Source organism: Budorcas taxicolor, chromosome X, assembly GCF_023091745.1.
Source record: "Budorcas taxicolor isolate Tak-1 chromosome X, Takin1.1, whole genome shotgun sequence".
In the NCBI taxonomy this organism is placed as follows: Eukaryota; Metazoa; Chordata; class Mammalia; order Artiodactyla; family Bovidae; genus Budorcas; species Budorcas taxicolor.
The window spans coordinates 129,957,037-129,960,376 of NC_068935.1; positions in this window are offsets into that span (position 1 = coordinate 129,957,037).

Consider the following 3,340-nt stretch of genomic DNA (forward strand, 5'->3'; position numbering starts at 1 on the left):
GCTGAAGAAGAAATCATTTGTGAACCATCTACACAGTGAGAAGTGACTTCAGTGCAGAAAGTTTGTAGGCCTTTTCTTCTCTTGTTAGTTTCCAGCTTCTGTCCTGATGGCCAAGTTTCCCAGACAGGTCACCTATAGATAATAGAGGGCCTAATGATAATAATGGTTAATCAACACAGTGAGGAACTCTCACAGAAGTATGCAAAGAGACAGAACAGAACAGAAAGTCGAGATAGGTTCCATGTATGTGCTTGAATTTGATATATACAAAAGTAGTTTCCCGAGACAGAGAAAAGCATGGGCTATTTAGTGTCTCATTCAATTCCTACAAAAAAACCTTGTGAACCAGGTAACACTATTCCCCCCACTTTATAGATTAGACAAAGAGAGGTTCTGAGATTTGTCTAAAGTCTCCATGGTAGATCTGGGAGAAAGTGTATTGTCGTTGGTCTGTTTCTCCCCTTCCTTACTACTGAGTCCCATTATACATTAAATGATCTGAACACTTCTAGAGGTCCAGAGAAGCAAATAGAAAAGAAGTTCCCTACCAGTAGTAATTTTACCCCCCAGCGACATTTAAGTGTCTAGAGACATTTTTGGTTCTCCAAACTGAAGTGGGAGACATGCTATTAGTATCCAGTGGATCGAGACCAGGGATGCTGCTAAATGTTCTGTAACACAGAACAGCTCCCAAGGATGGGCCAGCTCTAAAGGTCAATAATGCCAAGGGTGAGAAACCCTACAATAGATAAAAAGAATGCTTAGTCCTTCTCTAGTGCTGTGGATTGGATTAAAATGAAAAATTGTTTGAAGTCTGTTTTTATTTCTTTTTTTTTTCTCGGTCACACCATACTGAAGGCAAGGAACAAATAGGAGGAAGGTGGGAAAGGGCTTCTGATGCTTGAAAATACCTGGACACATTTTTATTTTATCTTTTTATGAGTAAAATCTAAAGATCTGCTACATTTCTGTAGCAAACGATACTAATATTTGCCACTGAGATTTCTCATCTTTGGGGGGGCTGCGGTAAGGGGTGAGGGGCATATTCAGCACATGCCTCTTGCAGTTGGGTATAATCATGTGACTGAAATGGGGATTATGGGTGGAAGCCTGTTCCTGATTTTCCATGCTCTCATCCTAGACCACAGCAACCATGGGTGTGTATATTGGTATGGAGAAACCATAATATCTAAGCGATGTGGAAAACTGTACCAATGGAGAACAGCAATCCTGCCCAGTCTCCAGGACTGCTAGGCTTTGCATTAGTAAGAACCAATCTTTTATTGTGCTATATTACTGAGAATTTTGCAATTATTATTGTAGTGTATTCTAACTTGTCCTGACTAATACATCCAAGTTAATTAGCAAGTACTCTGGGATTCTTGAACCCCAACACACCCCCCGGCCCCGCTGAATTTCTGGGGTGTTGCTTCTGCCTAGGGTTTCAGGATGTATTGATATTTTACATACGGATTCATTCATACTGCTTTCTCAAATTCCGATTAGCATTGAAGTCCTAGAAAGATGTTAGTCTTTATAAAACTCCAGTGAGTTGACAGTAAGCACCAAATGTTCTCATACATAGTTTCTGGGACTACGTGTGAAAGAGTATATTTTTTAGACTTTGAAATATGCATTTTTATGTCTGAAATGATTTTTGTTGACATTAAAATATGTCCTGAATTGTGACATCTCAAGCTGGTTGGCTTTTACCTACTCATTATATAAATTCTGTTATGTAAGCTAGAATGCAAACTTTATTTCATTTACCTGAGTTTCTAGATTAGAGATTGTGAAAATTCTAGGACAATGGTAATCAACCTCTCATCTTCTGCTCCACATATTTCTTTCTCTCTTAATTTGAATCAAAACCATGTCATTATTTCTCTCACCTGTTGGAAATGGTTTACCTTTTTTGGTAAGGTAAGTCTTCAGAAACCAAAGACCAATCTTTTTAAGTTATCATCATCTCCTGGTAACATTACTTTATATCTATGATCTGGCATGCTTTTTACCACCCCCCTTCTATAAGTTTATCCATTTTAACTTATATCTAACATATTTATTATTGCATGTGTTTTCCTGCTGAAAAGCATTTATTTACTTCATACAACCTTTTAACTTTACTATGAGATATAACTGTAACATAAGGGTCAGCTGCCTATAGGAGTTTCTTCTCCTTTTCCTTGGATGTCAAGTAAACTGCCCCGAAGCGCAGCCCCTTGGGTGGGAGAAAATCTAACATGCTGCCTAAAGACATCCAGGCTCTTCTGTGCACCTGACTCTCTTGGGGTCGGTCCACACTGTGGCCTGTTCCCCTGTCACCCCTGGCCAGGCAAGGCAGCACTGTGCACACATCCATCAGCAGACTCTGATGGAAGGTGCTGGGGCACCAGAGGGAGTTATCAACAACTCAGGACAGTCAAGACGAGCCATGCAACACTGCATCATGGGCACGCTGCTTCTGAAGCATGCTGTGGCCATCCTCATTCCTGGGAACTGCTCAGTGGGTGTCTTTCTTTTCAGACATAGGATGTCACTGTGATACTGTGCTCTCCTTCATTTTCACACTCTCCTAACATAGTCTCTATCCTCCTCCTTTCTCAGGGCTCTCCATCTCTCTCAAGCTCTACTCACCCCACTCCTTTGAAGCCCAGAATCCCCCCTCTAGTATGTCCTGCACTTTGACTTTCCCAATCTTTAACTCAACCCTAGTCCAGCTTCTTTAGTCTACTTTTTATTCTGTTTATTTTTGGCCATGCAACTTGTGGAATCTTAGTTCCCCAACCAGGGATTGAACCCCTGCTCTCAGGAGTGAAAGCATGAGTCTTTTTTTTTTTTTCAATGCTCAGTATATGGTTTTATTATCAACAACCAGGGCTGACTTGAATTGACAACTGATTCTGTTATATAATAGTTTCAGGAAGAATTGCTACAGAGCATTGTTTATCAAACTAATATTCTCAAATATGTAAACATCTTTCCATATTAAATTCCTTATGGAAAGCCTCCCTATCTAGCAAGCTAATTACTTGCTTATTTAAGTGTACATTTTGTAATTAGAATATATTGAAAGGTTATGTTACTTTGTGGGAGTCTTACTAAAATATCATGTGGATCAGATAAATATTTGGGTGTCCTGCTTTAAATTTTGTCTAAATGAAAGTCTTTTAGGGATATTGATCTATACATTTGGCACCAACATCAAAAATGTCTTTATGTTAACATGGCACCTAATCTCTTTCTGAGCAAAATCTTAGCTCTGGCTTGGATTTATTTCTTGGCCTGTCTCTGCAAGTATCAAAACTTATTTTCAGGAATACCTGATTTTTTGACTCCT